Genomic DNA, 7,092 nt, shown 5'->3' with positions numbered 1-7,092 from the left:
GAATTTCCATTTTGTTAAATGAATAAAGTATAAATTATTATTATTATTATTATTATTATTATTATTATTATTATTATTATTATTATTATTATTATTATTATTATTATTATTTATTATTATTATTATTATTATAATTATTATTATTATTATTATTATTATTATTATATATTATTATTATAATTATTATATTATTATTATTATTATTATTATTATATTATTATTATTATTATTATAATTATTATTATTATTATTATTATAATTATTATTATTATTATCATCATCATCATCATCATCATGATTATCAAACTCATCATTAACATCGTCATCATCCACATATTTAATATGGAAACAATATGGAACTAAATGCCTCTAATCAGCTTGATTGACACACTATTTTGTCTATCAGTTAGGGTTTTCAGGCAGGGCTTCATCAAAGTGGAGAACTATATAAAAGCCCAATTAAAATTTAATGACTGAGGAAATAAAAACCGACAACCTTAATAAATCTGCCTCTTACTTCAGTTAAAGCATCAACACTTGTACAAATCAAATTAATTGAAAAAAAATTGAGGAAATATAAGTATTATAAAGGCAAAAATTGCTTCATTAACTGCCTCATGCTGTCAATAATTTCTTGAGTTCTCCGCTCTTGTGTTTGCTGACAACATCATCACCTCCACCAATAAATTTTTGATTGACGAAAACTCTTGGAACTGATCTTGCTCCAGTCAGTTTAAGAATGTAGTCTTGAATAGCTTGACAATCACTGCGTAGAATGTAGTCTTGAATAGCTTGACAATCACTGCGTCTCTCAATCTCAATGACTTCATAATCATCTTCTGGAACATCTTTGCCAACATATTCTTTGAAGGCTGCCTTGGCTTTCGTGCATAAGGGACAGGTTGTCTTGGAGAAAACCACAAGACGCTTGCCATCGATTTTTTGATCAACAAATGTCTTTACATCTCCCATTTTAACTGAAAATTAGTCCTTTTCTCCTGCCAATGCTAAACCTCTTGGCTGTTATGCCACAATTCATTCAGAGCACGGAGAAAACACGGGAGCGGGAAGGGGAGAGGGAAGTGTTTGATGTATATATATTTTAAGTCATACTTAATTATCGATATTATATATATATATATATATATATATATATATTATATATATATAGTAGAGAACGATAGAGAGAGACAGAGAGGGAGGGAGAGAGAGAGAGAGAGAGAGAGAGAGAGAGAGAGAGAGAGAGAGAGGGAGGGAGGAGACAGAAATGGGAGAGAGATAGAGCTGAAAAGGTCTGACGGGGGTGGTCAAAGTTCAGAGAGACAGAATTCAATAACTGACAGGAAATCAGATATTAGATTTCATGACGCAAAAAGCAGTAACCATAGCAACTGCCCGAATTTATGACATATCTACAATGGAATCGGTGAAGTTCCATGAATACAGAAATAGTACCGAGTGTGTCTTATTCTGGAGTCTATTCATCATCATCATCATCATCATCATCATCATCGTCGTCATCATCATCACCATCATCATCATCATCATCATCATCTTCATCATCATTATCATCATCATCACCACTATCATTATAACCATCATCATCGTCGTCGTCGTTTTGTAGTAGCCCCAATTGTTGATTGATCCACAGTTTACAATATTATAATTCTGTTTATCTATTTCATACATTTGTACAGAAAATAATTTAGTCACACACGCAAGTATCTACATACAGGACACACAATTTAGAAACGGGAGATAGTTGGTTATCACTAATATAGAATTGAATCATTCTTGTGAATGCCTGGTTGTAGCCTATTTCTGACATAACGTCCGGGAGACTGTTCCAAGGTTTTGTTGTATAGATAGTATCAGCTTGGCTAAGAAGCTCATCCGGAAGTATAACGGACCAACACACAAAACTCTGTGTATCCATGAACGTTTATAGTCTGGTTAATACAGTTCAGTGAACATTACTCATAAACGCGGATGGCAAAAAACAATAACAAAGACCTGAGTGACGTCATCTGCATACTATCTATAGATAGTTCGAAGATGACGTCACTCAGGTCTTTGTTATTGTTTTTTGCCATCCGCGTTCATTAGTAATGCTCACTAAACTGTATTAACCTGTCTATAAACGTTCATGGATACACACAGTTTTGTGTGTTGGTCCGTTATAGATATTATGCACTTGGCTAAGAAGCTCATAACATTGTCATCCGGAAGTATAACGGACCAACACACAAAACTCTGTGTAACCCTGAACTTTTATAGTCTGGTTAATACAATTTAGTGAGAATTACTCATAAACATGAAAGGCAAAAAAAAAAAACAAAAAAAAACCACAATAACAAAGACCCGAGTAACGTCAAATTCATTCTATTTATAGGGTAGAATATATTTATGTACAAATGAATGGGTTTTTTAAATTATGGTTGATTTATTTTGTTGTCATGGCCTCGTGTTTTTCTTGTTGCTAAATTTATATCATTTGGCAAATCAATAAAAATATTTTGGTGGAAACTTGTATGGAACAGTTTTTGCTTTATCTCTTGTTCTTCTTGTTTCAAATGTGCCAATGCCGATTGTGGAGACAAGATTTGATGAGGTTGTAAATCGTGAGAAATTATTGATGCGATCCCAGCCTTCGATGAACCATTTCCGATTTTTGTTTAATCTTGCTGGAGGCGAAGGTCTCCCACGACATTGTGTGTATAGATGTATGTGTATGGTGTATGTGTATGTGTGTGTATGTATGTATGTATGTATGTATGTATGTATGTATGTATGTATGTATGTATGTATGTATGTATGTATGTATGTATGTATGTATGTATGTATGTATGTATGTATGTATGTACTCGGCCAACACCCAAGACTGTGTGTATCCATGAACGTTTATAGTCTGGTTAATACAGTTTAGTGAGAATTATTCATAAACGTGGATAGCAAAAAACAATCTATAGAGATAGTATGCAGATGACGTCACTCAGGCCTTTGTTATTGTTTTTGCCATCCGCGTTTGTGAGTTGTTCTCACTAAACTGTATTAACCACACTATAAAAGTTCATGGTTACACAGAGTTTGTGTGTTGGTCCGTTATACTTCCGGATGGCAATGTTATGAGCTCCTTAGCCAAGCGCATACTATCTATAGGACCGTAGGGTTGTGTCCAAAATCCTTTGATCGTGTCTCTGATTGGCCAACTCATTCCCAGTGACCCCCACTCAAACGACTATTTGCCGTGGTCAATTCGAGTAGCCAAGTGATAGCTCGGACATCGACACTGAAGTGTCTCTGGAGTGGCTCAAGCCTGATTATGGCCGCATCGCTCACAGAATTGGAATTGTTTTGGTCTCTCTCTCTCTCTCTCTCTCTCTCTCTCTCTCTCTCTCTCTCTCTCTCTCTCTCTTTCTGTCTTTATCTATCTATTTATCTCATACCAATTATGTTCTTTTCCCCCTCTTCCTGTCTCTCTCCCCTCTCTCTTTCCTTTCTCTCCTTTATCTCCCCCCCCTCTCTCTCTCTCTGTCTTTATCTATCTATCTATCGATCTACCTATCTATCTATCTATCTATTTACCTCATACCAATTATGTTCTTTTTCCCTTTTCCTGTCTCTCACCTCTCTCTCTCTCTCTGTGTCTGTCTGTCGCTCTGTCTCTCTCTCTCTCTCTCTCTCTCTTTCTGTTTTTATCTATCTATCTATCTATCTATCCATCCATCTACCTATCTATCTATCTATCTATCTATCTATCTATCTATCTATCTATCTATCTATCTATCTATCTATTTATCTCATACCAATTATATTATTCTATCTATCTATTTATCTCATACCAATTATATTATTTTTCCCTTTTCCTGTCTCTCTCCCTTATCTCTCTCTCTCTCTCTCTCTCTCTCTCTCTCTCTCTCTCTCTTTTCTTTTCTTCCTCTATGTGCTCAAAGCGCTTTACAAGGAGTCCCTAGTCAACAGCAACAATTAACATGTAGGACGAGACATGCCGCCTGTTAGGCGATATTACAATTTTTCGGACAAAGACAACGCTGTTAACGACCAGGTACTCATTTTATACCCGAGTACGGTGAGAGAATGTGAGAAAAGAGCCTTTTCCAAGTACCCAACTATGCGCCGAGCGCGAGGCTCGAACACAGGACCTTCCGATCCGAAAGCCGATCCGAGTGTCATACCACTAGACCACATAACCGCTGGTAGACCCTTCAATATCCTCCCGATATAACATACATTATAGATAGTTCGAAGATGACGTCAGTCAGGTCTTTGTTTTTGTTTTTTGCCATTCGCGTTTATGAGTAATGCTCACTGAACTGCATTAACCCGACTATAAACGTTCATGGATACACACAGTTTTGTATGTTGGTCCGTTATACTTCCGGATGGCAATGTTATGAGCTTCTTAGCCAAGCGCATACTATCTATAGATAGAATGCGCTTGGCCAAGGAGTTCACAACATTGCCATCCGGAAGTATAACGGACCAACACACAAACTCTGTGTAACCATGAACTTTTATAGTCTGGTTGATACAGTTTAGTGAGAACAACTCACAAACGCGGATGGCAAAAACAATAACAAAGGCCTGAGTGACGTCATCTGCATACTATCTATAGGTGAATGAACGAACACGAAACGCCCATTTCTGTTTCAGACTAATAGGATTCTTCAGGATTATTCAGTCTTCTCTTAATACTCTTCAACAGTCGTAAAGTCACTTCCTTCCTATTGACGCATGGTAACTTAGTAACACTGGCTCTAAACTATCGGAACAATGGCGGACGCCCGTATGAAATATTTCTCCGGCCAGCATAAAAGCGTATCCTGAGGAAAAACATAAATTTGATCATGTTTTGACTTTTGCACATTCTGATCACAAGACATATGAAAAGTTCTAGCCAGCATGAAGAATAAAAAGGAATGATTTTCTTTGTTTAGAACCAAGATGGCCACCGTTGTCAGGCGGCGTGACATCAGACTATTGAATCTAATTATTGTAATATATCAATACTGTTCATGTCGTCTGCCTTGACGCAGAATAAATAATGAGTCGCATGATAATGAGATTAATGACCAGGACTGGTCTCGTTGATAAGCTAGCCGGAATAATATAAGCAGCTACTGACGATGATGTCAAACGAGGATGAGAAATTCGAATTTCAACACGAGGTGAGCGTAAATGTGACCCTTCGCCTCAAAACGGTATTAAGTCGGGTTGGTTTAGAGGTTGAAAATTGAATTTATAGCCAGAAATATCAGACTTGTGTTGAGTTTGTATGTTTTATTGAGGAGAATGGACACCATATTTTAGGGTGCTAATGCCAACAATTTATATTTTTGACCAGTTTAACATTAAATTCGGCTTTTAAGCATCTGGTTCGTTCCGACATAATACCGTTTTGAGACGGTGGGTCACAAATACGTAAGGGGGGAGGGGAGGGGGCGGGAAGATTTTGTCACGTGGATATAATTAACTGTTGATGTCACGGGGGAGGACAGGTCTACATGATAGATTATTTATTACAAACGTAACAGTTAATCAAAGGTATTTGGGATTTGGATATTAGATGATACTCTGTAGCTGTATGTGCTATTAGTCTTGATAAGAAATACTAACGAAAGAGTGAAAATGGGGAGGATTCGTATGGGAAGAAAACAGACAATAGACGTTTCGGGTACAAACCCTTCGTCAGCACAACAATACACAAATAGTAACATGGGAAACAATTAAAATAAAGTAAAATGCAAAATAACTTGTATTGTCTGTACTTTCATTCATACTGCAACCACCATACAAGGTATTTTGCATTTTACTTTATTATATTTGTTTTCCATGTACATTTGTGTATTGTTCTGCTGACGAAGGGTTTGTACCCGAAACGTACATTGTCTGTTTTGTTCCCATACAAAGCCTCTCCATTTTCACTCTTACGTTAGTATTTTCATGATACGATCACCGGCTTCAGGCAGCCCCTACCGTTTTCTAGTCTTGACAGACAAGGATTTAGAAATTTTGACAAGTTGAGGATCGTCTGAATTGGATTCAGTTGTCTGATGTCACGCCGCCCGGCAACGGCGGCCATCTTGGTTCTAAACAAAGAAGATCATTACTTTTTATTCTTCATGCTGGCTAGAACTTTTCATATGTCTTGTGATCAGAATGTCACAACATAATCAAATTGATGGGGTTTTTTTCCCCTCTGGATACGCTTTTATGCTCGCCGGGGAAATATTTCATACGGGCGTCCGCCATTGTTCTGATAGTTTAGAGCCAGTGTTACTAAGTTACCATGCGTCAATAGGAAGGAAGTGACGTTACGACTGTTGAAGAGTATTGCGTTTGTCAGTGCAGGCAAATTATTGTGAATCTTCGTCTGTGTTCCTTCTGGTCATGGCCATGTGGTGATCTTGATTGGATTCAAGAAATATGTTGCTTTCCTCAGGTATCGATGGTATTAATAATAATAATAATAATAATAATAATAATAATAATAATAATAATAATAATAATAATAATAATAATAATAATAATAATAATGCTGAAAACATATATAGCGCTATAACTCCGAGACACCAGACTCTAAGTGCTAAAATTACAAATTACTTTGACTGAAACATACTCATTCACACACACACAAGCATACACACACACACACACACACACACACAACACCAACCAGACAGAGATATCTTGCTTCTCATACTATCTACAAAAGACGAAACAGATATGTTTTAAGCGAACGTTAAAAAAAATAGACAAAGTTATTTTTTCACGAATGCTCTGTGGTAAGGCGTTCCAAATCGAGGGTCCGAAATGAGAAAAGGATCTCATTCCAGCATTTTTCCGAATTCGAGGGACAACTAGTTTTGTGGAATCACTGGCCGAACGCAAGGGGCGGGGTATTGAATATCTTTCAATTAGTTCCGAAAGGGAGGAAGGGACAGTACCTTCAAGACAACGATACACTAAAACACAAACTTTGAATTTAATCCTTTTCTCAACAGGCAACCAATGCAGGTCATGAAGCAGAGGTCTGACAGAATCGCACCTACGCTTCATGAATACTAGTCT

At 36.8% G+C, this 7,092-nt stretch overlaps 1 pseudogene; it reads right to left on the bottom strand.

Moving 5' to 3' along the window:
• Positions 1-488: 488 nt before the first annotated feature.
• Positions 489-1,002, bottom strand: LOC144969439 (glutaredoxin-1 pseudogene; annotated as a pseudogene).
• Positions 1,003-7,092: the final 6,090 nt, after the last annotated feature.

Source organism: Berghia stephanieae, chromosome 3 (assembly GCF_034508935.2).
Source record: "Berghia stephanieae isolate SIO BIC M18660-M18661 chromosome 3, UCSD_Bste_1.3, whole genome shotgun sequence".
Lineage (NCBI taxonomy): Eukaryota > Metazoa > Mollusca > Gastropoda > Nudibranchia > Aeolidiidae > Berghia > Berghia stephanieae.
This window is presented reverse-complemented; position numbering and strand designations above follow the sequence as displayed.